This window comes from Primulina tabacum, chromosome 10 (assembly GCF_025594145.1).
Source record: "Primulina tabacum isolate GXHZ01 chromosome 10, ASM2559414v2, whole genome shotgun sequence".
Taxonomy (NCBI): domain Eukaryota; kingdom Viridiplantae; phylum Streptophyta; class Magnoliopsida; order Lamiales; family Gesneriaceae; genus Primulina; species Primulina tabacum.
This window is the reverse complement of record NC_134559.1, coordinates 39,693,198-39,718,153: the sequence shown is the minus strand read 5'-3', so window position 1 is coordinate 39,718,153 and position 24,956 is coordinate 39,693,198. Positions and strand designations below refer to the sequence as shown.

General features: G+C 43.4%; 28 non-coding genes and 3 pseudogenes across 28 annotated transcripts; all 31 read right to left on the bottom strand.

The window, feature by feature from the left end:
* Positions 1 to 673: 673 nt before the first annotated feature.
* LOC142515391 (5S ribosomal RNA) lies at positions 674 to 792 on the bottom strand. The gene has a single exon (XR_012811238.1). It is a non-coding gene; the product is annotated as a 5S ribosomal RNA (ribosomal RNA).
* A 1,172-nt stretch (positions 793 to 1,964) lies between these two features.
* On the bottom strand, positions 1,965 to 2,083 carry LOC142515220 (5S ribosomal RNA). The gene has a single exon (XR_012811076.1). It is a non-coding gene; the product is annotated as a 5S ribosomal RNA (ribosomal RNA).
* A 681-nt stretch (positions 2,084 to 2,764) lies between these two features.
* Positions 2,765 to 2,882, bottom strand: LOC142517010 (5S ribosomal RNA). The gene has a single exon (XR_012812774.1). It is a non-coding gene; the product is annotated as a 5S ribosomal RNA (ribosomal RNA).
* Positions 2,883 to 3,567: 685 nt separating this feature from the next.
* Positions 3,568 to 3,686, bottom strand: LOC142512335 (5S ribosomal RNA; annotated as a pseudogene).
* A 682-nt stretch (positions 3,687 to 4,368) lies between these two features.
* LOC142512187 (5S ribosomal RNA) lies at positions 4,369 to 4,487 on the bottom strand. Its single transcript, XR_012808814.1, has one exon. It is a non-coding gene; the product is annotated as a 5S ribosomal RNA (ribosomal RNA).
* Positions 4,488 to 5,065: 578 nt separating this feature from the next.
* On the bottom strand, positions 5,066 to 5,183 carry LOC142510355 (5S ribosomal RNA). The gene has a single exon (XR_012808472.1). It is a non-coding gene; the product is annotated as a 5S ribosomal RNA (ribosomal RNA).
* A 679-nt stretch (positions 5,184 to 5,862) lies between these two features.
* Positions 5,863 to 5,981, bottom strand: LOC142514068 (5S ribosomal RNA). The gene has a single exon (XR_012809980.1). It is a non-coding gene; the product is annotated as a 5S ribosomal RNA (ribosomal RNA).
* Positions 5,982 to 6,662: 681 nt separating this feature from the next.
* LOC142515911 (5S ribosomal RNA) lies at positions 6,663 to 6,781 on the bottom strand. The gene has a single exon (XR_012811733.1). It is a non-coding gene; the product is annotated as a 5S ribosomal RNA (ribosomal RNA).
* Positions 6,782 to 7,422: 641 nt separating this feature from the next.
* Positions 7,423 to 7,541, bottom strand: LOC142509088 (5S ribosomal RNA). Its single transcript, XR_012807276.1, has one exon. It is a non-coding gene; the product is annotated as a 5S ribosomal RNA (ribosomal RNA).
* A 681-nt stretch (positions 7,542 to 8,222) lies between these two features.
* On the bottom strand, positions 8,223 to 8,341 carry LOC142517218 (5S ribosomal RNA). The gene has a single exon (XR_012812976.1). It is a non-coding gene; the product is annotated as a 5S ribosomal RNA (ribosomal RNA).
* A 688-nt stretch (positions 8,342 to 9,029) lies between these two features.
* LOC142509877 (5S ribosomal RNA) lies at positions 9,030 to 9,148 on the bottom strand. The gene has a single exon (XR_012808023.1). It is a non-coding gene; the product is annotated as a 5S ribosomal RNA (ribosomal RNA).
* Positions 9,149 to 9,829: 681 nt separating this feature from the next.
* Positions 9,830 to 9,947, bottom strand: LOC142512519 (5S ribosomal RNA; annotated as a pseudogene).
* Positions 9,948 to 10,596: 649 nt separating this feature from the next.
* LOC142514529 (5S ribosomal RNA) lies at positions 10,597 to 10,715 on the bottom strand. The gene has a single exon (XR_012810418.1). It is a non-coding gene; the product is annotated as a 5S ribosomal RNA (ribosomal RNA).
* Positions 10,716 to 11,395: 680 nt separating this feature from the next.
* On the bottom strand, positions 11,396 to 11,514 carry LOC142510368 (5S ribosomal RNA). Its single transcript, XR_012808484.1, has one exon. It is a non-coding gene; the product is annotated as a 5S ribosomal RNA (ribosomal RNA).
* A 648-nt stretch (positions 11,515 to 12,162) lies between these two features.
* On the bottom strand, positions 12,163 to 12,281 carry LOC142515332 (5S ribosomal RNA). The gene has a single exon (XR_012811184.1). It is a non-coding gene; the product is annotated as a 5S ribosomal RNA (ribosomal RNA).
* A 681-nt stretch (positions 12,282 to 12,962) lies between these two features.
* LOC142511384 (5S ribosomal RNA) lies at positions 12,963 to 13,081 on the bottom strand (annotated as a pseudogene).
* Positions 13,082 to 13,729: 648 nt separating this feature from the next.
* Positions 13,730 to 13,848, bottom strand: LOC142515254 (5S ribosomal RNA). Its single transcript, XR_012811109.1, has one exon. It is a non-coding gene; the product is annotated as a 5S ribosomal RNA (ribosomal RNA).
* Positions 13,849 to 14,527: 679 nt separating this feature from the next.
* LOC142517092 (5S ribosomal RNA) lies at positions 14,528 to 14,646 on the bottom strand. The gene has a single exon (XR_012812852.1). It is a non-coding gene; the product is annotated as a 5S ribosomal RNA (ribosomal RNA).
* A 682-nt stretch (positions 14,647 to 15,328) lies between these two features.
* On the bottom strand, positions 15,329 to 15,446 carry LOC142515567 (5S ribosomal RNA). Its single transcript, XR_012811405.1, has one exon. It is a non-coding gene; the product is annotated as a 5S ribosomal RNA (ribosomal RNA).
* A 684-nt stretch (positions 15,447 to 16,130) lies between these two features.
* On the bottom strand, positions 16,131 to 16,249 carry LOC142507048 (5S ribosomal RNA). The gene has a single exon (XR_012805315.1). It is a non-coding gene; the product is annotated as a 5S ribosomal RNA (ribosomal RNA).
* Positions 16,250 to 16,930: 681 nt separating this feature from the next.
* LOC142514252 (5S ribosomal RNA) lies at positions 16,931 to 17,049 on the bottom strand. Its single transcript, XR_012810155.1, has one exon. It is a non-coding gene; the product is annotated as a 5S ribosomal RNA (ribosomal RNA).
* A 682-nt stretch (positions 17,050 to 17,731) lies between these two features.
* LOC142516225 (5S ribosomal RNA) lies at positions 17,732 to 17,850 on the bottom strand. Its single transcript, XR_012812031.1, has one exon. It is a non-coding gene; the product is annotated as a 5S ribosomal RNA (ribosomal RNA).
* Positions 17,851 to 18,531: 681 nt separating this feature from the next.
* Positions 18,532 to 18,649, bottom strand: LOC142517477 (5S ribosomal RNA). The gene has a single exon (XR_012813222.1). It is a non-coding gene; the product is annotated as a 5S ribosomal RNA (ribosomal RNA).
* Positions 18,650 to 19,332: 683 nt separating this feature from the next.
* Positions 19,333 to 19,451, bottom strand: LOC142507313 (5S ribosomal RNA). Its single transcript, XR_012805573.1, has one exon. It is a non-coding gene; the product is annotated as a 5S ribosomal RNA (ribosomal RNA).
* Positions 19,452 to 20,133: 682 nt separating this feature from the next.
* On the bottom strand, positions 20,134 to 20,251 carry LOC142506565 (5S ribosomal RNA). Its single transcript, XR_012804854.1, has one exon. It is a non-coding gene; the product is annotated as a 5S ribosomal RNA (ribosomal RNA).
* A 684-nt stretch (positions 20,252 to 20,935) lies between these two features.
* On the bottom strand, positions 20,936 to 21,053 carry LOC142516763 (5S ribosomal RNA). Its single transcript, XR_012812541.1, has one exon. It is a non-coding gene; the product is annotated as a 5S ribosomal RNA (ribosomal RNA).
* Positions 21,054 to 21,737: 684 nt separating this feature from the next.
* LOC142516761 (5S ribosomal RNA) lies at positions 21,738 to 21,855 on the bottom strand. The gene has a single exon (XR_012812540.1). It is a non-coding gene; the product is annotated as a 5S ribosomal RNA (ribosomal RNA).
* Positions 21,856 to 22,541: 686 nt separating this feature from the next.
* LOC142516759 (5S ribosomal RNA) lies at positions 22,542 to 22,659 on the bottom strand. The gene has a single exon (XR_012812538.1). It is a non-coding gene; the product is annotated as a 5S ribosomal RNA (ribosomal RNA).
* A 684-nt stretch (positions 22,660 to 23,343) lies between these two features.
* Positions 23,344 to 23,461, bottom strand: LOC142508266 (5S ribosomal RNA). The gene has a single exon (XR_012806488.1). It is a non-coding gene; the product is annotated as a 5S ribosomal RNA (ribosomal RNA).
* A 692-nt stretch (positions 23,462 to 24,153) lies between these two features.
* On the bottom strand, positions 24,154 to 24,272 carry LOC142515449 (5S ribosomal RNA). The gene has a single exon (XR_012811294.1). It is a non-coding gene; the product is annotated as a 5S ribosomal RNA (ribosomal RNA).
* Positions 24,273 to 24,681: 409 nt separating this feature from the next.
* Positions 24,682 to 24,800, bottom strand: LOC142509582 (5S ribosomal RNA). The gene has a single exon (XR_012807749.1). It is a non-coding gene; the product is annotated as a 5S ribosomal RNA (ribosomal RNA).
* Between the last annotated feature and the right edge of the window lie 156 nt (positions 24,801 to 24,956).

Sequence of the window (24,956 nt, the reverse complement as noted above, 5' to 3'; positions counted from 1 at the left end):
GGATGTTTATTCTTATATCCCTCGAGTACGTGTGGAGCGGGCGGCGATGGACAACACGCGGCACTGCTCTCGCCCAATCAGAACCATGAAGTTAAGCGTTCAGGCGCGATGGCAGAGCTAGGATGGACGACCTCCCTGGGAAGTCCTCGTGTCGCGACCGTTTATGTAATTTATGGCTAAAACAGTCGAAATAATTGTTTTCAATGAGTTAACCGTCTCAGGAGTAATTTGCGTCATACCCTTCCGCACAGAACCAACTCACGACAACAAAAATCTCTAAATGTTCCAAGAAAATAGAAAAAAAAATAAGAATAAGAAAATAACGAATGTAAAGCTATTATTATGCTTGGGATACGATAAAATGGAACCGGAATCGAATTTTGGACTTCCTTAACGGATTTCTCGAGGAAAAGGAAGCTTAACATAAGCGGAAAATCGCAAATTAGAGGGTCTTAGAGAAGGAATTCGGCTAAAATCTCGCCAGCTCTTTTCGGAGTAACCAGTCTCGTTCGTTTGCCCGTTTACAATCAAATTAGCCTACAATTTTATCCAAATCCGGCAATGCCCGAGCTACGTTGATTTCACAAGTCTTATCTGCTCCCGATCGAGATTCGGAAGATTTGAGCCGAAAATCGACTTTCAACAAGTAATCAAAAATAGAAATACATGAAAAGGGGTGCAACTCGAGGGCTTCCCATGGGGTCACCCATCCTAGTACTGCTCTCGCCCAAGCACGCTTAACTTCGGAGTTCTGATGGGATCCGGTGCATTAGTGGTGATATGATCGCACCCGACATTGAGTGGGATGTTTATTCTTATATCCCTCGAGTACGTGTGGAGCGGGCGGCGATGGACAACACGCGGCATTGCTCTCGCCCAATCAGAACCATGAAGTTAATCGTTATGGCTCGATAACAGAGCTAGGATGTGTGACCTCCCTGGGAAGTCCTCGTGTCGCGACCGTTTACGTAAATTATGGATAAAATAGTCGAAATAATTGTTTTTAATGAGTTAACCGTCTCTGGAGTAATCTGCGTCATACCCTTTCGCTCAGAACCGGCTCACGACAACAAAAATCGATAAATATTTCCAGAAAATAGAAAAAAAATTAAGAAGAAAAAAATAGCGATTGTAAAGCTATTATTATACCTGGGATAAGATAAAATGGAACCGAAATCGAATTTCGAACTTCCTAAGCGGATTTTTCGAGGAAACGGAAGCTTAACAGAAGCGGAAAATCGCAAATTAGAGGGTCTTAGACAAGAAATTCGGCTAAAATCTTGCCAGCTAATTGCGGAGTAATGAGTCTCGTTCGTTTGCCAGTTTACAATCAAATTAGCCTACAATTTTGTCCAAATCCGGCAGTGCCCGAGCTACGTTGAAGTTAAGCGTTCTGGCGCGATGGTAGAGTTAGGATAGGTGACCTCCCTGGGAAGTCCTCGTGTCGCGACCGTTTACGTGAATTATGGATAAAACAGTCGAAATAATTGTTTTTAGTGAGTTAACCGTTTCCGAAGTAATCTACGTACTACCCTTCCGCACAGAACATGCTCACGACAATAAAAATCGCTAAATGTTCCCAGAAAATAGAAAAAAAAATAAGAAGAATAAAATAGCGAATGTAAAGCTTTTATTATGCCTGGGATACGATAAAATGGAACCGAAATCGAATTTCGAATTCCTAATTGGATTTCTCGAGGAAACGGAAGCTTAACAGAAGCGGAAAATCGCAAATTAGAGAGTCTTAGAGAAGGAATTCCGCTAAAATCTCGCCAGCTCATTGCGGAGTAATGAGTCTCGTTCGTTTGCCCGTTTACAATCAAATTAGCATACAATTTTGTCCAAATCCGGCAGTGCCCGAGCTACGTTGATTTCACAAGTCTTATCTGGTCCCGATCGAGATTCAGATGATTTGAGACGAAATCGTCTGTCAACAAGTAATCAAAAATAGAAAAACACGAAAAGGGGTGCAACACGAGGACTTCCCAAGGGGTCACCCATCCTAGTACTGCTCTCGCCCAAGCACGCTTCACTTCAGAGTTCGGATTGGATCCGGTGAATTAGTGCTGGTATGATCGCACCCGACATTGATTGGGATTTTTATTCTTATATCCTCGAGTACGTGTGGAGCGGGCGGCGATGGACAACACGCGGCACTGCTCTCGCTCAATCAGAACCATGAAGTTAAGCGTTCTGGAGCGATGGTAGAGCTAGGATGAGTGACCTCCCTAGGAAGTCCTCGTGTCGCGACTGTTTACGGAAATTATGGATAAAATAGTCGAAATAATTGTTTTAATGAGTTAACCATCTCCGGAGTAATCTGCGTCATACCTTTCCGCACAGAACCGGCTCACGACAACAAAAATCGCTAAATGTTCCCACAAAATAGAAAAAAAATTAAGAAGAAGAAAATAGCGAATGTAAAGCTATTATTATGTCTAGGATACGATAAAATTGAACCGGAATCGAATTTGAAATTCCTAAACGGATTTCTCGAGGAAACAGAAGCTTAACAGAAGCGGAAAATCACAAATTAGAGGGTCTTAGAGAAGGAATTCGGCAAAAATCTCGCCACCTCGTTGCGGAGTAATGAGTCTCGTTCGTTTGCCCGTTTACAATCAAATTAGGCTAAAATTTTGTCCAAATCCGCCAGTGCCCGAGCTACGTTGATTTCACATGTCTTATCTTATCTTGATCGAGATTCAGATGATTTGAGCCGAAAAACGTTTGTCAACATGTAATCAAAAATAGAAAAACACGGAAAGGGGTGCAACACGAGGACTTCCCAGGGGTTACCCATCCTAGTACTGCTCTCGCCTAAGCACGCTTAACTTCGGAGTTCTGATGGGATCCGGTGTATTAGGGCTGGTATGATTGCACCCAACATTGAGTGGGATGTTTATTCTTATATCCCCCGAGTACGTGTAAAGCGGACGGCGATAAACAAAACGCGGCACTGCTCTCGCCCAATCAGAACCATGAAGTTAAGCGTTCTGGTGCGATGGCAGAGCTAGGATGGGTGACCTCCCTGGAAAGTCCTCATGTCGCAATCGTTTACGTGAATTATGGATAAAAGCATTCGAAATAATTGTTTTTAATGAGTTAACCGTCTCCGGAGTAATATGCGTCAAACCCTACAGCACAGAACCAGCTCACGACAACAAAAATCGCTAAATGTTCCGAGAAAATAGAAAAAAAAATATGAAGAAGAAAATAGCGAATGTAAAGCTATTATTATGCCTGGGATACGATAAAATGGAACCGGAATCGAATTTCGAACTTTCTAAGCGGATTTCTCGAGGAAACGAAAACTTAACAGAAGCTTTAAATCGCAAATTAGAGGGTCTTAGAGAAGGAATTCGGCTAAAATCTCGCCACCTCGTTGCGGAGTAATGAGTCTCGTTCGTTTGCCCATTTACAAACAAATTAGGCTACAATTTTGTCCATATCCGGCAGTGCCCGAGCTACGTTGATTTCACATGTCTTATCTGATCCCGATCGAGATTCAGATAATTTGAGCCGAAAATCGTCTGTCAACAAGTAATCAAAAATAGAAAAACACGAAAAGGGGTTTAACACGAGGACTTCCCAGGGGGTCACCCATCATAGTAATGCTCTTGACCAAGCACGCATAACTTTGGAATTCTGATGGGATCTGGTGCATTAGTGCTGGTATGATCGCACCCGACATTGAGTGGGATTTTTATTCTTATATCCTCGAGTACGTGTTGAGCGGACGGCGATGGACAACACGCGGCACTGCTCTCGCCCAATCAGAACCATGAAGTTATGCGTTCTGGCGCGATGGCAGAGCTAAGATGGGTGACCTCCCTGGGAAGTCCTCATGTCGCGACCGTTTAAGTAAATTATGGATACAACAGTCGAAATAATTGTTTTTAATGAGTTAACCATCTCCGAAGTAATCTGCGTCATACTCTTCCGCACAGAACCGGCTCACGACACTAAAAATCGCTAAATGTTCCCAGAAAACAGAAAAAAAAATAAGAAGAAGAAAATAGCGAATGTAAAGCTGTTATTATGCCTGGATACGATAAAATGGAACCGAAATCGAATTTCGAACTTCCTAAGCGGATTTCTCGAAGAAACGGAATCTTAACAGAAGCGGAAAATCGCAAATTAGAGAGTCTTAGAGAAGGAATTCCGCTAAAATCTCGTCAGCTCATTGCGAAGTAATGAGTCTCGTTCGTTTGCCCGTTTACAATCAAATAAGGCTACAATTTTGTCCAAATCCGGCAGTGCCCGAGCTACGTTGATTTCACATGTCTTATCTGATCCCAATCGAGATTCAGATGATTTGAGCCGAAAATCGTCTGTCAACAAGTAATCAAAAATAGAAAAACACGAAAAGGGGTGCAACACGAGGACTTCCCAGGGAGTCACCCATCCTAGTACTGCTCTCGCCCAAGCACGCTTTACTTCGGAGTTCTGATGGGATCCGGTGCATTAGTGCTGGTATGATCGCACCCGACATTTAGTGGGATGTTTATTCTTATATCCTTCGAGTACGTGTGGAGCGGGCGGCGATGGACAAAAGGCGGCACTGGTCTCGCCCAATCAGAACCTTGAAGTTTAGCGTTCTAGCGCGATGGGAGAGCTAGGATGGGTGACCTCCCTGGGAAGTCCTCGTGTCAGTCGTACATTATGGATAAAACAGTCGAAATATTTGTTTTTAATGAGTTAACTGTCTCCGGAGTAATCGTCGTAATACCCTTCTGCTCAGAACCGGCTCACGACAACAAAAATTGCTAAATGTTCCCAGAAAATAGAAAAAAAATAAGAAGAAGAAAATAGCGAATGTAAAGCTATTATTATGCTTGGGTTACGATAAAAAGGAACCGGAATCAAATTTCAGACTTCCTAAGCGGATATCTCGAGGAAACGAAAGCTTAACAGGAGCGGAAAATCGTAAATTAGAGAGTCTTCGAGAAGAAATTCGGCTAAAATCACACCATCTCATTGCGGAGGAATGAATCTCGTTCGTTTGCCCGTTTATAATTAAATTAGGCTACAATTTTGTCCAAATCCGGCAATGCCCGAGCTACGTTGATTTCACACGAGGACTTCCCAGGGGGCCACCCATCCTAGTACTGCTCTCGCCCAAGCACGCTTAACTTCGGAGTTTTGATGGGATCCGGTGCATTAGTGCTGGTATGATCGCACCCGACATTGAGTGGGATTTTTATTCTTATATCCTCGAGTACGTGTGGAGCGGACGGCGATGGACAACACGCGGCACTGCTCTCGCCCAATCAGAACCATGAAGTTATGCGTTCTGGCGCGATGGCAGAGCTAAGATGGGTGACCTCCCTGGGAAGTCCTCATGTCGCGACCGTTTAAATAAATTATGGATACAACAGTCGAAATAATTGTTTTTAATGAGTTAACCATCTCCGAAGTAATCTGCGTCATACTCTTCCGCACAGAACCGGCTCACGACACTAAAAATCGCTAAATGTTCCCAGAAAACAGAAAAAAAATAAGAAGAAGAAAATAGCGAATGTAAAGCTATTATTATGCCTGGGATACGATAAAATGGAACCGGAATCGAATTTCAAACTTCCTAAGCGGATTTCTCGAGGAAACGGAAGCTTAACAGAATCGAAAAATCGCAAATTAGAGGGTTTTAGAGAAAGAATACGGCTAAAATCTCGCCACCTCGTTGCGGAGTAATGATTCGTTCCTTTTCCCGTTTACAATCAAATTAAGCTACAATTTTGTCCAAATCTGGCAGTGCCCGAGCTACGTTGATTTCACATGTCTTATCTGATCCCAATCGAGATTTAGATGATTTGAGCCGAAAATCGTCTGTCAACAAGTAATCAAAAATAGAAAAACATCAAAAGGGTGCAACACGAGGACTTCCCATGGGGTCACCCATCCTAGTACTGCTCTCGCCCCAGCACGCTTAACTTCGGAGTTCTGATGGGATCCGGTGCATTATTGCTAGTATGATCGCACCCGACATTGAGTGGGATGTTTATTCTTATATCCCCCGAGTACGTGTGGAGCGGGCGACGATGGACAACACGCGGCACTGCTCTCGCCCAATAAGAACCATGAAGTTAAGTGTTCTGGCGTGATGGCAGAGCTAGGATTGGTGACCTCCCCGGGAAGTCCTCGTGTCTCGATCGTTTACGTAAATTATGGATAAAACAGTCGAAATAATGGTTTTTAATGAGTTAACCGTCTCAGGAGTAATCTGCGTCATACCCTTCCGCACAGAACCGGCTCACGACAACAAAAATCGTTAAATGTTCCCATAAAATAGAAAAAAAATAAGAAGAAGAAAATAGCAAATGTAAAGCTATTATTATGCCTGGGATACGATAAAATGTAACCGGAATCGAATTTCGGACTTCCTAAGAGGATTTCTCGAGGAAACAGAAGCTTAACAAAAGCGGAAAATCGCAAATTAGAGGGTCTTAGAGAAGGAATTCGACTAAAATCACGCCAGCTCATTGCGGAGGAATGAATCTCGTTCGTTTGCCCGTTTTCAATCAAATTAGGCTACAATTTTGTCCAAATCCGGCAGTGCCCGAGCTACGTTGATTTCACATGTCTTATCTGGTCCCGATCGAAATTCAGATGATTTGAGCCGAAAATCGTCTGTCAACAAGTAATCAAAAAAAAAAACACGAAAAAGGGTGCAAAACGTGGACTTCCCAGGGGGTCACCCATCCTAGTACTACTCTCGCCCAACCACGCTTCACTTCGGAGTTCTGATGGGATCCGGTGCATTAGTACTGGTATGATCGCACCTGACATTGAGTGGGATTTTTATTCTTATATCCTCGAGTACGTGTGGAGCGGACGGAGATGGACAACACGCGGCACTGCTCTCTCCCAATCAGAACCATGAAGTTAAGCGTTCTGGCGCGATGGCAGAGCTAGGATGGGTGACCTTCCTGGGAAGTCCTCGTTTCCGACCGTTTACGTAAGTTATGTATACAACAGTCGAAATAATTTTTTTTAATGAGTTAACCGTCTCCGGAGTAACATGCGTCATACCCTTCCGCACAGCACCGGCTCACGACAACAAAAATCTCTAAACGTTCCCAGAAAATAGAAAAAAATAAGAAGAAAAAAAGAGAGAATGTAAAGCTATTATTATGCTTGGGATACGATAAAATGGAACCGGAATAAAATTTCGAACTTCCTAAGCGGATTTCTCGAGAAAACGGAAGCTTAACAGAAGCGAAAAATCGCAAATTAGAGGGTTTTAGAGAAGGAATTCGGCTGAAATCTCGCCACCCCGTTGCGGAGTAATGATTCGTTCGTTTGCCCGTTTACAATAAAATTAAGCTACAATTTTCTTTAAATCCGGCAGTGCCCGAGCTACGTTGATTTCACATGTCTAACCTAATCCCGATCGAGATTCAGATGATTTGAGCCAAAAATCTCCTAATGCAACACGAGGACTTCCCATGGGGTCAGCCATCCTAGTACTGCTCTCGCCCAAGCACGCTTAACTTTTGAGTTCTGATGGGATCCGATGCATTAGTGCTGGTATGATCGCACCCGACATTGAGTGGGATGTTTATTCTTATATCCCTCGAGTACGTGTGGAGCGGGCGGCGATGGACAACACGCGGCACTGCTCTCGCCCAACAGAACCATGAAGTTAAGCGTTCCGGCGCGATGGCAGAGCTAGGATGGGTGACCTCCCTTGGAAGTCCTCGTGTCGCGACCGTTTACGTAAATTATGGATAAAACAGTCGAAATAATTGTTTTTAATGAGTTAACCGTCTCCGGAGTAATCTGTGTCATACCCTTCCGCACAGAACCGGTTCACGACAACAAAAATCGTTAATTGTTCCCAGAAAATAGAAAAAAATAAGAAGAAGAAAATAGCGAATGTAAAGCTATTATTATGCCTGTGATACGATAAAATGGAACCGGAATCGAATTTCGAACTTCCTAAGCGGATTTCTCGAGGAAACGAAAGCTTAAGAGAAGAGGTAAATCGCAAATTAGAGGGTCTTAGAGAAGGATTTCGGCTAAAATCTCGTCAGCTCATTGCGTAGTAATGTGTCTCGTCCGTTTGCCCGTTTACAATCAAATTAGCCTACAATTTTGTCCAAATCCGGCATTGCCCGAGCTACGGTGATTTCACATGTCTCATCTAGTCTCGATCGAGATTCAGAAGATTTGAGCCGAAAATCGTCTGTCAACAAGTAATCAAAAATAGAAAAACACGAAAAGGGGTGCAACACGAGGACTTCCCAGGGGATCACCCATCCCAGTATTGCTCTCGCCCAAGCACCCTTAACTTCGGAGTTCTGATGGGATCCGGTTCATTACTGCTGGTATGATCGCACCCGACATTGAGTGGGATGTTTATTATTATATCCCTCGAGTACGTGTGGACCGGGCGGCGATGGACAACACGCGGCACTGCTCTCGCCCAATCAGAACCATGAAGTTAAGCGTTCTGGCGCGATGGCAGGGCTACGATGGGTGACCTCTCTGGGAAGTTTTCGTGTCGCGACCGTTTAAGTAAATTAAGGCTAAAACAGTAAAAAAAAAATTTTTTATTGAGTTAACTGTCTCCGGATTAATCTACGTAATGCCCTTCCGCACAGAACCGGCTTACGACAACAAAAATCGCTAAATGTTCCCAAAAAATAGAAAAAAAAATAAGAAGAAGAAAATAGCAAATGTAAAGCTATTATTATGCCAGAGAGACAATAAAATGGAACCGGAATCGAATTTCGAACTTCCTAAGCGGATTTCTCGAGGAAACGGAATCTTAACAGAAGCGGAAAATCGCAAATTAGAGGGTCATAGAGAAGGAATTCGGCTAAAATCTAGCCAGCTCGTTGCGGAGTAATGAGTCTCGTTCGTTTGCTCGTTTACAATCAAATTAGGCTACAATTTTGTCCAAATCCCGCAGTGACCGAGCTACTGTTATTTCACATGTCTTATCTGATCTCGATCGAGATTCAGATGATTTGAGCCGAAAATCGTCTGTCAACAAGTAATCAATCAAAAATAGAAAAACACAAAAAGAGGTGCAACACCAGGACTTCCCAGGGGGTCACACATCCTAGTACTGCTCTCGCCCAAGCACGCTTCACTTCGAAGTTCTGATGGGATCCGGTGCATTAGTGCTGGAATGATAGCACCGACATTGAGTGGGATGTTTATTCTTATATCCCTCGACTACGTGTGGAGTGGGCGGCGATGGGCAACACGCGGCACTGCTCTTGCCCAATCAGAACCATGAAGTTAAGCGTTCTGGCGCGATGGCAGAGCTAGGATGTGTGACCTCCCTGGGAAGTCCTTGTGTCGCGATCGTTTACGTATATTATGGATAAAACAGTCGAAATAATTGTTTTTAATGAGTTAACCGTCTACGTAGTAATCTACGTGGTACCCTTCCGCTCAGAACAGGCTCACGACAACAAAAATCACCAAATGTTCCCAGAAAATACAAAAAAAATAAGAAGAAGAAAATAGGGAATGTAAAGCTATTATTATGCTTGGGATACGATAAAATGGAACCAGAATCGAATTTCAGACTTCCTAAGCGGATTTCTCGAGGAAACGGAAGCTTAACAGAATCGGAAAATCGCAAATTAGAGGGTCTTAGAGAAGGAATTCGGCTAAAATCTCGCCAGCTCATTGCGTAGAATGAGTCTCGTTCTTTTGCCCGTTTACAATCAAATTAACCTACAATTTTGTCCAAATCCGGCAGTGCTCGAGCTGCGTTGATTTCACATGTCTTATCTGGTCCCGAAAAAGATTCGGATTATTAGAGCCGAAAATCGTCTGTCAACAAGTAATCAACAAAAGAAAAACACTAAAAAGGGTGCAACACGAGGACTTCCCAGTGGGTCACTCATCCTAGTATAGCTCTCGCCCAAGCACGCTTAACTCGTAGTTCTGATGGGATCCGTTGAATTAGTGATGGTATGATCGCACCCGACATTGAGAGGGATGTTTATTCTTATATCCCTCGAGGTACTGATCTCGCCCAATCAGAACCATGAAGTTAAGCGTTCTTGCGCGATGTCAGAGCTAGGATGGGTGACCTCCTTGGGAAGTACTCGTGTCGTGACCGTTTACGTAAATTATAGAGAAAACAGTCGAAATAATTGTTTTAATGAGTTAACCGTCTCCGGAATAATCTGCGTCATACCCTTCCACACAGAACCGGCTCACAACAACAAAAATTGCTAAATGTTCCCAGAAAATATAAAAAAAATTAAGAAGAAGAAAATAGCGAATGTAAAACTATTATTATGCCTGGGATACGATAAAATGGAACCGGAATCGAATTTCGAACTTCCTAAGCGGATTTATCGAGGAAACGGAAGCTTAATAGAAGCGGAAAATCGCAAATTAGAGGGTCTTAGAGAAGGAATTCAGCTAAAATCTCGCCACCTCGTTGCGGAGCAATGAGTTTCGTTCGTTTGCCCGTTTACAATCAAATAAGGCTACAATTTTGTTCAAATCCGGCAGTGCCCGAGCTACGTTGATTTCACATGTCTTATCTGATCTCGATCGAGATTCATATGATTTGAGCCGAAAATCGCATGTCAACAAGTAATCAAATATAGAAAAACACGAAAAGGGGTGCAACACGAGGACTTCTCAAGGGGTCAACCATCCTAGTACTGCTCTCGCCCAAGCACGCTTAACTTCGGAGTTCTGATGGGATCCGATGCATTAGTGCTGGTTTGATCGCACCCGAATTTAGTGGGATGTTATTCTTATATCCCTCGAGTACGTGTGGAGTGGGCGGCGATGGTCAACACGCGGCACTGCTCTTGCCCAATCAGAACCATGAAGTTAAGCGTTCTGGCGCGATGGCAGAGCTAGGATGTGTGACCTCCCTAGGAAGTCCTTGTGTCGCGACCGTTTACGTACATTATGGATAAAACAGTCGAAATAATTGTTTTTAATGAGGTAACCTTCTACGGAGTAATCTACGTAATACCCTTCCGCTCAGAACAGGCTCACGACAACAAAAATCGCCAAATGTTCCCAGAAAATACAAAAAAAATAAGAAGAAGAAAATAGGGAATGTAAAGCTATTATTATGCTTGGGATACGATAAAATGGAACCAGAATCGAATTTCGGACTTCCTAAGCGGATTTCTCGAGGAAACGGAAGCTTAACAGAAGCGGAAAATCGCAAATTAGAGGGTCTTAGAGAATGAATTCGGCTAAAATCTCGCCAGCTCATTGCGTAGAATGAGTCTCGTTCTTTTGCCCGTTTACAATCAAATTAACCTACAATTTTGTCCAAATCCGGCAGTGCCCGAGCTGCGTTGATTTCACATGTCTTATCTGGTCCCGAAAAAGATTCAGATTATTTGAGCCGAAAATCGTCTGTCAACAAGTAATCAACAAAAGAAAAACACTAAAAAGGGTGCAACACGAGGACTTCCTAGGGTGTCACCCATCCTAGTATAGCTCTCGCCCAAGCACGCTTAACTTCGGAGTTCTGATGGGATCTGGTGAATTAGTGATGGTATGATCGCACCCGACATTGAGAGGGATGTTTATTCTTATATCCCTCGAGGCACTGATCTCTCCCAATCAGAACCATGAAGTTAAGCGTTCTTGCGCGATGTCAGAGCTAGGATGGGTGACCTCCTTGGGAAGTACTCGTGTCGTGACCGTTTACGTAAATTATAGAGAAAACAGTCGAAATAATTGTTTTTAATGAGTTAACCGTCTCCGGAATAATCTACGTCATACCCTTCCGCACAGAACCGGCTCACAACAACAAAAATTGCTAAAAGTTCCCAGAAAATATAAACAAATTAAGAAGAAGAAAATAGCGAATGTAAAACTATTATTATGCCTGGGATACGATAAATGGAACCGGAATCGAATTTCGAACTTCCTAAGCGGATTTATCGAGGAAACGGAAGCTTAATAGAAGCGGAAAATCGCAAATTAGAGGGTCTTAGAGAAGGAATTCAGCTAAAATCTCGCCACCTCGTTGCGGAGTAATAAGTCTCGTTCGTTTGCCCGTTTACAATCAAATTAGGCTACAATTTTGTTCAAATCCGGCAGTGCCCGAGCTACGTTGATTTCACATGTCTTATCTGATCTCGATCGAGATTCATATGATTTGAGCCAAAAATCGCATGTCAACAAGTAATCAAATATAGAAAAACACGAAAAGGGGTGCAACACGAGGACTTCCCAGGGGGTCAACCATCCTAGTACTGCTCTCGCCCAGGCACGCTTAACTTCGGAGTTCTGATGGGATCCGATGCATTAGTGCTGGTATGATCGGACCCGAATTGAGCGGGATGTTTATTCTTATATCCCTCGAGTACGTGTGGAGTGGGCGGCGATGGGCAACACGCGGCACTGCTCTTGCCCAATCAGAACCATGAAGTTAAGCGTTCTGGCGCGATGGCAGAGCTAGGATGTGTGACCTCCCTGGAAAGTCCTTGTGTCGCGACCGTTTACGTACATTATGGATAAAACAGTCGAAATAATTGTTTTTAATGAGGTAAACTTCTACGGAGTAATCTACGTAATACCCTTCCGCTCAGAACAGGCTCACGACAACAAAAATCGCCAAATGTTCCCAGAAAATACAAAAAAAATAGGAAGAAGAAAATAGGGAATGTAAAGCTATTATTATGCTTGGGATACGATAAAATGGAACCAGAATCGAATTTCGGACTTCCTAAGCGGATTTCTCGAGGAAACGGAAGCTTAACAGAAGCGGAAAATCGCAAATTAGAGGGTCTTAGAGAAGGAATTCGGCTAAAATCTCGCCAGCTCATTGCGTAGAATGAGTCTCGTTCTTTTGCCCGTTTACAATCAAATTAACCTACAATTTTGTCCAAATCCGGCAGTGCCCGAGCTGCGTTGATTTCACATGTCTTATCTGGTTCCGAAAAAGATTCAGATTATTTGAGCCGAAAATCGTCTGTCAACAAGTAATCAACAAAAGAAAAACACTAAAAAGGGTGCAACTTGAGGACTTCCCAGGGGGTCACCCATCCTAGTATAGCTCTCGCCCAAGCACGCTTAACTTCGGAGTTCTGATGGGATCCGGTGAATTAGTGATGGTATGATCGTACCAGACATTGAGAGGGATGTTTATTCTTATATCCCTCGAGGTACTGATCTCGCCCAATCAGAACCATGAAGTTAAGCGTTCTTGCGCGATGTCAGAGCTAGGATGGGTGACTTCCTTGGGAACTACTCGTGTCGTGACCGTTTACGTAAATTATAGAGAAAACAGTCGAAATAATTGTTTTTAATGAGTTAACCGTCTCCGGAATAATCTGCATCATACCCTTCCGCACAGAACCGGCTCACAACAACAAAAATTGCTAAATGTTCCCAGAAAATAGAAAAATAATTAAGAAGAAGAAAATAGCGAATAGAAAGTTATTAATATTCCTAGGATACGATAAAATGGAACCTGAATCGAATTTCGGACTTCCTAAGCGGATTTCTCGATGAAACGGAAGATTAACAGAAGCAGAAAATCGCAAATTAGAGGGTATTAATAAAGGAATTCAGCTAAAATCTCGCCAGCTCATTGCGGAATAATGAGTCTCATTCGTTTGCCCGTTTACAATCAAGTTAGGTTACAATTTTGTCAAAATCCGGCAGTGCCCGAGCTACGTTGATTTCACGTCTTATGTGGTCCCGATCAAGATTCAGATGATTTGAGCCGAAAATCGTCTGTCAACAAGTAATCAAAAATAGAAAAACACGAAAAGAGGTGCAACACGAGGAGTTCCCTGGGGGTCACCTATCCTAGTACTGGTCTCGCCCAAGCACGCTTAACTTCGGAGTTCTGATGGGATCCGGTGCATTAGTGCTGGTATGATCGCACCGGACATTGAGTGGGATGTTTATTCTTATATCCCTCGAGTACGTGTGGAGCAGGCGGCGATGGAAAATACGCGGCACTGCTCTCGCCCAATCAGAACCAAGAAGTTAAGCGTTCTGGCGCGATGGTAGAGCTAGGATGGGTGACATCCCTGGAAAGTCCTTGTGTCGCGACGGTTTACGTAAATTATGGCTAAAACAATTGAAATAATTATTTTTAATGAGTTAACCGTCTGCAGAGTAATCTGCCTCATATCCTTCTGCCCAGAACCGGCTCACGACAACAAAAATCTCTAAATGTTCCCAGAAAATAGGAAAAAAATAAGAAGAAAATAGCGAATGTAAAGCTATTATTAATCCTGAGATACGATAAAGTGGAACCGGAATCGAATTTCGAACTTCCTAAGCGGATCTCTCGAGGAAAAGAAAGCTTAACAGAAGCAGTATATCGCAAATTAGAGGGTCTTAGAAAAGGAATTCGGCTAAAATATCGCCATCTCATTGCGGAGTAATGAGTCTCGTTCGTTTGCCCGTTTACAATCAAATTAGCCTACAATTTTGTCCAAATCCGGCAGTGCCTGAGCTACGTTGATTTCACATGTCTTATCTGGTCCTAATCGAGATTCAGATTATTTGAGCCGAAAATCATCTGTCAACAAGTAATCAAAAATAGAAAAACACGAAAAGAAAGCAACACGAGGACTTACCAGGTGGTCACCCATCTTAGTACTGGTCTCGCCCAAGCACGCTTAACTTCGGAGTTCTGATGGGATCCGGTGCATTAGTGCTGATATGATCGCACCCCACATTGAGTGGGATTTTTATTCTTATATGCCTCGCGTACGTGTGGAGCGGGCGGAGATGGACAACACGCGGCACTGCTCCCGCCCATTCAGAACCATGAAGTTAAGCATTCTGGCGCGATGGCAGAGCTAGGATGGGTGACCTCCCTGGAAAGACCTCATGTCGCGACCGTTTACATAAATTATGGATAAAACATTCGAAATAATTGTTTTTAATGAGTTAACCGTCTCCGGAGTAATCTGGGTCATACCCTTCCGCACAGAACCGGCTCACGACAACAAACATCTCTAAATGTTCCCAGAAAATAGGAAAAAAACAAGAAGAAGAAAATAGCGAATGTAAAGCTTTTATTATGCCTGGGATACGATAAAGTGGAACCGAAATCGAATTTCGAACTTCCTAAGCGGATTTCTCGAGGAAACAGAAGTTAACAGAAGCAGAAAATCGCAAATTAGATGGCCTTAGAGAAGGAATTCGGCTAAAATCTCGCCATCTCATTGCAGAGTAATGAGTCTAGTTCGTTTGCCCGTTTACAATCAAATTAGGCTACAATTTTGTCCAAATCCGGCAGTGTCCGACCTACGTTGATTTCACATGTCTTATCTTGTCCCGATCGAGATTCAGATTATTTGAGCAGAAAATCGTCTGTCAACAAGTAATCAAAAATAGAAAAACACGAAAAGGGGTGCAACACGAGGAGTTCCCTGGGGTCACCTATCCTAGTACTGGTCTCGCCCAAGCACGCTTAACTTCGGAGTTCTGATGGGATCCGGTGCATTAGTGCTGGTATGATCGCACCCCACATTGAGTGGGATTTTTATTCTTATATGCCTCGCGTACGTGTGGAGCGGGCGGAGATGGACAACACGCGGCACTGCTCCCGCCCAATCAGAACAATGAAGTTAAGCATTCTGGCGCGATGGCAGAGCTAGGATGGGTGACCTCTCTGGGAAGACCTCGTGTCGCGACCGTTTACATAAATTATGGATAAAACATTCGAAATAATTGTTTTTAATGAGTTAACCGTCTCCGGAGTAATCTGCATCATACCCTTCCGCACAGAACCGGCTCACGACAACAAAAATCGCTAAATGTTCCCAGAAAATAGGAAAAAAAATAAGAAGAAGAAAATAGCGAATGTAAAGCTTTTTTTATGCATGGGTTGCGATAAAGTGGAACCGAAATCAAATTTCGAACTTCCTAAATGGATTTCTCGAGGAAACGGAAGGTTAACAGAAGTGGAAAATCACAAATTAGAGGGTCTTAGAGAAGGAATTTGGTTAAAATCTCGCAAGCTCATTGCGGAGTAATGAGTCTCGTTCGTTTGCCCGTTTACAATCAAATTAGGCTACAATTTTGTCCGAATCCGGCAGTGCCCGAGCTACGTTGATTTCACATGTCTTATGAGGTCCTGATAGAGATTCAGATTATTTGAGCCAAAAATCGTCTGTCAACAAGTAATCAAAAATAGAAAAACACGAAAAGGGGTGCAACACGAGGAGTTGCCTGGGGGTCACCTATCCTAGTACTGGTCTCGCCCAAGCACGCTTAACTTCGGAGTTCTGATGGGATCCGGTGCATTAGTTCTGGTATGATCGCACCCCACATTGAGTGGGATTTTTATTCTTATATGCCTCGCGTACGTGTGGAGCGGGCGGAGATGGACAACACGCGGCACTGCTCTCGCCCAATCAGAACCATGAAGTTAAGCATTCTGGCGCGATGGCAGAGCTAGGATGGGTGACCTCCTTGGGAAGACCTCGTGTTGCGACCGTTTACATAAATTATGGATAAAACATTCGAAATAATTGTTTTTAATGAGTTAACCGTCTCCGGAGTAATCTGCGTCATACCCTTCCGCACAGAATCGGCTCACAACAACAAAAATCGCTAAGTATTCCCATAAAATAGAAATAAATAATAAGAGGAAAATAGCGAATGTAAAGCTATTATTATGCCTGGGATAAAATAAAATGGAACCGGAATCAATTTCGGACTTCCTAAGCGGATTTCTCGAGGAAACGAAAGCTTAACAGAAGCGGAAAATCGCAAATTAGAGGGTTTTAGAGAAGAAATTCGGCTAAAATCTCGCCAGCTCATTGCGGAGTAATAAGTCTCGTTCGTTTGCCCGTTTACAACCAAATTATGCTACAATTTTGTCCAAATCCGGCAATGTTCGAGCTACGTTGATTTCACATGTCTTATCTGGTCTTGATCGAGATTCAAGTGATTTGAGCCGAAAATCATCTGTCAACAAGTAATCAAAAATAGAAAAACACGAAAAAGGGTGCAACACGAGGACTTACCAGGGGGTCACCCGTCTTAGTACTGCTCTCGCCCAAGCACGCTTAACTTCGGAGTTCTGATGGGATCCGGTGCATTAGTGCTGGTATGATCGCACCCCACATTGAGTGGGATTTTTATTCTTATATGCCTCGTGTACGTGTGGAGCGAGCGGCGATGGACAATACGCGGCACTGCTCTCGCCCAAATGAGCATTGAAGTTAAGCATTCTGGCGCGATGGCAGAGCTAGGATGGGTGACCTCCCTGGGAAGACCTCGTGTCGCGACCATTTACATAAATTATGGATAAAACATTCGAAATAATTGTTTTTAATGAGTTAACCGTCTCCGGAGTAATCTGGGTCATACCCTTCCGCACAGAACCGGCTCACGACAACAAACATCTCTAAATGTTCCCAGAAAATAGGAAAAAAATAAGAAGAAGAAAATAGCGAATGTAAAGCTTTTATTATGCCAGGGATACGATAAAGTGGAACCGAAATCGAATTTCGAACTTCCTAAGCGGATTTCTCGAGGAAACGAAAGCTTAACAGAAGCGGAAAATCGCAAATTAGAGGGCCTTAAAGAAGGAATTCGGCTAAAATCTCGCCAGCTCACTGCGGAGCAATGAGTCTCGTTCGTTTGCCCGTTTACAATCGAATTAGCCTACAATTTTGTCCAAATCCGGCAGTGTCCGACCTACGTTGATTTCACATGTCTTATCTGGTCCCGATCGAGATTCAGATTATTTGAGCCGAAAATCGTCTGTCAACAAGTAATCAAAAATAGAAAACCACGAAAAGGGGTGCAACACGAGGAGTTCCCTGGGGGTCACCTATCGTAGTACTGCTCTCGCCCAAGCACGCTTAACTTTGGAGTTCTGATGGGATCCGGTGAATAAGTGCTGGTATGATCGCACCCGACATTGAGTGGATGTTTATTCTTATATCCCAAGAGTACGTGTGGAGAAAGCGACAATGGACAACACGCGGCACTGCTCTCGCCTAATCAGAACCATGATGTTAAGCGTTCTGGTGCGATGGGAGAGCTAGGATGGGTAACCTCCCTGGGAAGTACTCGTGTCACGACCGTTTACGTAAATTATGGATAAAACAGTCGAAATAATTGTTTTTAATGAGTTAAACGTATCCGTAGTAATCTACGTAATACCCTTCTGCATAGAACCGGCTCACGACAACAAAAATCGCTAAGTATTCCCAGAAAACAGAAAAAAAATAAGAAGAAGAAAATAGCGAATGTAAAGCTATTATTATGCCTGGGATAAAATAAAATGGAACCGGAATCAATTTCGGACTTCCTAAGCGGATTTATCGAGGAAACGAAAGCTTAACAGAAGCGGAAAATCGCAAATTAGAGGGTTTTAGAGAAGAAATTCGGCTAAAATCTCGCCAGCTCATTGCGGAGTAAAAAGTCTCGTTCGTTTGCCAGTTTACAATCAAATTAGGCTACAATTTTGTCCAAATCCGGCAATGTTCGAGCTACGTTGATTTCACATGTCTTATCTGGTCCTGATCGAAATTCAAGTGATTTGAGCCGAAAATCATCTGTCAACAAGTAATCAAAAATAGAAAAACACGAAAAGGGGTGCAACACGAGGACTTCCCAGGGGTCAACCATCCTAGTATTGCTCTCGCCCAAGCACGCTTAACTTCGGAGTTCTGATGGGATCCGGTGCATTAGTGCTAGTATGATCGCACCAGAGATTGAGTTGAATGTTCATTCTTATATCCCTCGAGTACGTGTGGAACGGGCGGCGATGGACAACACGCGGCACTGCTCTCGCCCAATCAGAACCATGAAGTTAAGTGTTCTGGCGCGATGGCAAAGCTAGGATGGGTGACCTCCCGTGGAAGTCCTCGGTTCGTGACCGTTTACGTAAATTATGGATAAAACAGTCGACATAATTGTTTTTAATTAGTTAACTGTCTCCGGAGTAATCTGGGTCATACTCTTCGGCACAGAACCGGCTCACGACAACAAAAATCGCTTAATGTTCCCAGAAAATAGGAAAAAAATAAGAAGAAGAAAATAGCGAATGTAAAGCTTTTCTTATGCATGGGTTGCGATAAAGTGGAACCGAAATCGAATTTCGAACTTCCTAAGCGGATTTCTCGAGGAAACGAAAGGTTAACAGAAGTGGAAAATCGCAAATTAGAGGGTCTTAGAGAAGGAATTTGGTTAAATTCTCGCAAGCTCATTGCTGAGTAATGAGTCTCGTTCGTTTGCCCGTTTACAATCAAATTAGACTACAATTTTGTCCCAATCCGGCAGTGCCCGAGCTACGTTGATTTCACATGTCTTATCAGGTCCCGATCGAGATTCATATGATTTGAGCCGAAAATCGTCTGTCAACAAGTAATCAAAAATAGAAAAACACGAAAAAGGGTGCAACACGAGAACTTCCCAGGGGGTCACCCACCCTAGTACTGCTCTCGTTCAAGCACACTTAACTTCGAAGTTCTGATGGGATCCGGTGCATTAATGCTGGTATGATCGTACCCGACATTGAGTGGGATGTTTATTCTTATATCCCTCGAGTACGTGTGGAGCGGGCGGCGATGGACAACACGCGGCACTGCTCTCGCCCAATCAGAACCATGAAGTTAAGCATTCTGGCGCAATGACAGAGCTAGGATTGGTGACCTCCCTGGGAAGACCTTGTGTCGCGACCGTTTACATAAATTATGGATAAAAAATTCGAAATAATAGTTTTTAATGAGTTACCCGTCTCCGGAGTAATCTGGGTCATACCCTTCCGCACAGAACCGGCTCACGACAACAAAAATCGCTAAATGTTCCCAGAAAATAGGAAAAAAATAAAAAAAAGAAAATAGCGAATGTAAAGCTTTTATTATGTCTGGGATTTGATAAAGCGGAACCGAAATCGAATTTCGAACTTCCTAAGCGAATGTCTCGAGGAAACGGAAGTTGACAGAAGCGGAAAATCGCAAATTAGAGGGCCTTAGAGAAGGAATTCGGCTAAAATCTCGTCAGCTCATTGCGGAGGAATGAGTCTCGTTCGTTTGCCCGTTTACAATCAAATTAGGCTACAATTTTGTCCAAATCCGGCAGTGTTCGAGCTACGTTGATTTCACATGTCTTATCTAGTCTCGATCGAGATTCAGATTATTAGAGCCGAAAATCGTTTGTCACCAAGTAATCAAAAATAGAAAAACACAAAAAGGGGTGCAACACGAGTAATTCCAATGGGTCACCCATTCTAGTACTGCTCTCGCCCAAGCACGCTTAACTTCGGAGTTCTGATAAGATCCGGTGCATTAGTGCTGGTATGATCGCACCCGACATTGAGTGGAAAGTTTATTCTTTTATCCCTTGAGTACGTAGGAGCGGGCGGCGATGGACAACACTCGGCACTGCTCTCGCCCAATAAGAACCATGAAGTTAAGCGTTCTAGCGCGATGGAAGAGCTAGGATGGGTGACACTCCCTGTTAAATCCTCGTGTCGCGATCGTTTACGTACATTATGGCTAAAACAGTCGAAATATTTGTTTTTAATGAGTTAACTGTCTCCGGAGTAATATTTGTCATACCCTTTCGCACAGAACCGGCTCACGACAACAAAAATCGCTAAATGTTCCCAGAAAATAGAAAAAAAATTAAGAAGAAGAAAATAGCGAATGTAAAGCTATTATTATGCCTGGGATACGATAAAATGAAACCGGAATCGAATTTCGAACTTTCTAAGCGGATTTCTCGAGGAAACGGAAGCCTGACAGAAGCTGAAAATCTCAAATTAGAGGGTCTTAGAGAAGGAATTAGGCTAAAATCTCGCCACCTCGTTTCGGAGTAAAGAGTCTCGTTCGTTTGCCCGTATACAATTAAATTAGCCTACAATTTTGTCCAAATCCGGCAGTGCCCGAGCTACGTTGATTTCACATGTCTTATCAGGTCCCGATCGAGATTCAGAAGATTTGAGCCGAAAATCGTCTGTCAACAAGTAATCAAAAGTAGAAAAACACGAAAAGGGGTGCAACACGAGTACTTCCAAGGGGTCACCCATTCTAGTACTGCTCTCGCCCAAGCACGCTTAACTTCGGAGTTCTGATAAGATCCGGTGCATTAGTGCTGGTATGATCGCACCCGACATTGAGTGGGAAGTTTATTCTCATATCCATTGAGTACGTAGGAGCGGGCGGCGATGGACAACACTCGGCACTGCTCTCGCCCAATAAGAACCATGAAGTTAAGCGTTCTAGCGCGATGGAAGAGCTAGGATGGGTGACACTCCCTGTTAAATCCTCGTGTCGCGATCGTTTACGTACATTATGGCTAAAACAGTCGAAATATTTGTTTTTAATGAGTTAACCGTCTCCGGAGTAATATTTGTCATACCCTTTCGCACAGAACCGGCTCACGACAACAAAAATCGCTAAATGTTCCCAGAAAATAGAAAAAAATTAAGAAGAAGAAAATAGCGAATGTAAAGCTTTTATTATGCCTGGGATACGATAAAATGAAACCGGAATCGAATTTCGAACTTTCTAAGCGGATTTCTCGAGGAAACGGAAGCCTGACAGAAGCTGAAAATCTCAAATTAGAGGGTCTTAGAGAAGGAATTAGGCTAAAATCTCGCCACCCTCGTTTCGGAGTAAAGAGTCTCGTTCGTTTGCCCGTTTACAATTAAATTAGCCTACAATTTTGTCCAAATCCGGCAGTGCCCGAGCTACGTTGATTTCACATGTCTTATCAGGTCCCGATCGAGATTCAGAAGATTTGAGCCGAAAATCGTCTGTCAACAAGTAATCAAAAATAGAAAAACACGAAAAGGGGTGCAACACGAGTACTTCCAAGGGGTCACCCATTCTAGTACTGCTCTCGCCCAAGCACGCTTAACTTCGGAGTTCTGATAAGATCCGGTGCATTAGTGCTGGTATGATCGCACCCGACATTGAGTGGGAAGTTTATTCTTTTATCCCTTGAGTACGTAGGAGCGGGCGGCGATGGACAACACTCGGCACTGCTCTCGCCCAATAAGAACCATGAAGTTAAGCGTTCTAGCGTGCTGGAAGAGCTAGGATGGGTGACACTCCCTGTTAAATCCTCGTGTCGCGATCGTTTACGTACATTATGGCTAAAACAGACGAAATATTTGTTTTTAATGAGTTAACCGTCTCCGGAGTAATATTTGTCATACCCTTTCGCACAGAACCGGCTCACGACAACAAAAATCGCTAAATGTTCCCCGAAAATAGAAAAAAAATTAAGAAGAAGAAAATAGCGAATGTAAAGCTATTATTATGCCTAGGATACGATAAAATGAAACCGGAATCGAATTTCAAACTTTCTCTAAGCGGATTTCTCGAGGAAACGGAAGCCTGACAGAAGCTGAAAATCTCAAATTAGAGGGTCTTAGAGAAGGAATTAGGCTAAAATCTCGCCACCTTGTTTCGGAGTAAAGAGTCTTGTTCGTTTGCCCGTTTACAATTAAATTAGCCTACAATTTTGTCCAAATCCGGCAGTGCCCGAGCTACGTTGATTTCACATGTTTTATCAGGTCCCGATCGAGATTCAGATGATTTGAGCCAAAAATCGTCTGTCAACAAGTAATCAAAAATAGAAAAACACGAAAAGGGGTGCAACACGAGTACTTCCAAGGGGTCACCCATTCTAGTACTGCTCTCGCCCAAGCACGCTTAACTTCGGAGTTCTGATAAGATCCGGTGCATTAGTGCTGGTATGATCGCACCCGACATTGAGTGGGAAGTTTATTCTCATATCCATTGAGTACGTAGGAGCGGGCGGCGATGGACAACACTCGGCACTGCTCTCGCCCAATAAGAACCATGAAGTTAAGCGTTCTAGCGCGATGGAAGAGCTAGGATGGGTGACACTCCCTGTTAAATCCTCGTGTCGCGATCGTTTACGTACATTATGGCTAAAACAGTCGAAATATTTGTTTTTAATGAGTTAACCGTCTCCGGAGTAATATTTGTCATACCCTTTCGCACAGAACCGGCTCACGACAACAAAAATCGCTAAATGTTCCCAGAAAATAGAAAAAAAATTAAGAAGAAGAAAATAGCGAATGTAAAGCTATTATTATGCCTGGGATACGATAAAATAAAACCAGAATCGAATTTCGAACTTTCTAAGCGGATTTCTCGAGGAAACGGAAGCCTGACAGAAGCTGAAAATCTCAAATTAGAGGGTCTTAGAGAAGGAATTAGGCTAAAATCTCGCCACCTCGTTTCGGAGTAAAGAGTCTCGTTCGTTTGCTCGTTTACAATTAAATTAGCCTACAATTTTGTCCAAATCCGGCAGTGCCCGAGCTACGTTGATTTCACATGTCTTATCAGGTCCCGATCGAGATTCAGATGATTTGAGCCGAAAATCGTCTGTCAACAAGTAATCAAAAATAGAAAAACACGAAAAGGGGTGCAACACGAGTACTTCCAAGGGGTCACCCATTCTAGTACTGCTCTCGCCCAAGCACGCTTAACTTCGGAGTTCTGATAAGATCCGGTGCATTAGTGCTTGTATGATCGCACCCGACATTGAGTGGGAAGTTTATTCTTATAACCCTTGAGTCATAGGAGCGGGCGGCGATGGACAACACTCGGCACTGCTCTCGCCCAATAAGAACCATGAAGTTAAGCGTTCTAGCGCGATGGAAGAGCTAGGATGGGTGACACTCCTTGGTAAATCCTCGTGTCGCGATCGTTTACATAAATTATGGCTAAAACAGTCGAAATATTTGTTTTTAATGAGTTAACCGTCTCCAGAGTAATCTGCATCATACCCTTTCGCACAGAACCGGCTCACGACAACAAAAATCGCTAAATGTTCCCAGAAAAAAGAAAAAAATAAGAAGAAGAAAATAGCGAATGTAAAGCTATTATTATGCCTGAGATAAGATAAAATGGAACCGGAATCGAATTTAGAACTTCCTAAGCGGATTTCTCGAGAAAACAGAAGCCTAACAGAAGCCTAACAGAAGCTGAAAATCTCAAATTAGAGGGTCTTAGAGAAGGAATTAGGCTAAAATCTCGCCACCTCGTTTCGGAGTGTTGAGTCTCGTTCGTTTGCCCGTTTACAATCAAATTAGCCTACAATTTTGTCTAAATCCGGCAGTGCCCGATCTACGTTGATTTCACATGTCTTATCTGGTCCCGATCGAGATTCAGATGATTTGAGCCGAAAATCGTCAGTCAACAAGTAATCAAAAATAGAAAAACACGAAAATGGGTGCAACACGAGGACTTCCAAGGGGGTCACCCATCCTAGTACTGCTCTCGCCCAAGCACGCTTAACTTCGGAGTTTTGATGGGATCCGGTGCATTAGTGCTGGTATGATCGCGCCCGACATTGAATGAGATGTTTATTCTTATATCCCTCGAGTACGTGTGGAGCGGGCGGCGATGGACAACACGCGGCACTGCTCTCGCTCAATCAGAACAATGAAGTTAAGCGTTCTGGCGCGATGAAAGAGCTAGGATGGGTGACCTCCCTGGGAAGTTCTCGTGTCGCGATCGTTTACTTAAATTATGGCTAAAATAGTCGAAATAATTGTTTTTAATTAGTTAATCGTCTCCGGAGTAATCTGCGTCATACCCTTCCGCACAGAACCGGCTCACGACAACAAAAATCGCTAAATGTTCCCAGAAAATAGAAAAAAAATAAGAATGTCTTATTTGGTCCCGATCGAGATTCAGATGATTTGAGCCGAAAATCGTCTGTCAACAAGTAATCAAAAATAGAAAAACACGAAAAGGGGTGCAACACGAGGACTTCTTAATGGGTCACCCATCCTAGTACTGCTGTCGCCCAAGCACGCTTAAATTCGGAGTTCTGATGGGATCCAGTGCATTAGTGCTGGTATAATCGCACTCGAAATTCAGTGGGATTGTTATTCTTATATCTCTCGAGTACATGTGGAGCGGACGGCGATGGCAACAAATGGCACTTCTCTCGCCCAATCAGAACCATGAAGTTAAGCGTTCTAGCACGATGGCAGACCTAGGATGGGTGGACTCCCTCTAAAGTCC